This window comes from Hyposmocoma kahamanoa, unplaced genomic scaffold (assembly GCF_003589595.1).
Source record: "Hyposmocoma kahamanoa isolate Upper Pololo Valley unplaced genomic scaffold, ASM358959v1 95, whole genome shotgun sequence".
Classification (NCBI taxonomy): Eukaryota; Metazoa; Arthropoda; class Insecta; order Lepidoptera; family Cosmopterigidae; genus Hyposmocoma; species Hyposmocoma kahamanoa.
Window position 1 is genome coordinate 10,830,352 of NW_020654972.1, and position 806 is coordinate 10,831,157.

Sequence of the window (806 nt, forward strand, 5' to 3'; positions counted from 1 at the left end):
CTTTTTCTCGCTGTTCTAGATCTTGAATTCTTTCTTCCAGTGCCTTGTTGCATTTTTCAAGGTATACGTTCTTTTGTTCCAATGAAGTAAATTTCTTTTCTGCCTTCTGCTTAAAATCCACCATTTCCTGATAATGTTCCGCGTAAAAATCAATAGCGTTCTTCATCTCCTCTAGGGTTTTCTCCACTTTATGGATTATTGCTAACTTCTTATTTACCTCAGACAATATGTTTTGTGCTGAAGTTTCATTAAGATCCACCTCAAGTTTGGATGATGGAATTGGCGAACTCACTTCACCCTTCTGACAGTTGTCACAAGTACCGTGTTTTTCAAATTTTTTTATATTTCGCACGCATTTTTTATGCCACACTGTCTCGCAGACTTTACACTTCAATGTATCATCCTTAGTTGTTGAGATAAATAGTTTACATTTATTACATTGTACCATCTTGAACTACAAACAGATACAGCACGTAGGTAGAATGAAAAAAAAAAAAGTAGAAAGGCTGTTCACGTCCGTTCGCTGAGTGCGCGCGCGCAAGACTGTTCTATTCTATTCTATTCTATTCTATTCTCAAATAAAATGCAGTAATACACCGCAAATCCTGCACTTAAAAAGCACTAATGAAATTTTTGGTGTACTTGGATAAATATGATAATATTCCGTTTGAGTGGTTCTAACGTTTACCATGAAATTACTCCTTAAAGTATAGTTTATAAACATTTATATTCAGGGTAGACTTAAAAAACGCTACGTATGGCATGTTTTCAATAAATAAACACCGAAATCACCAGCCCAAACAATA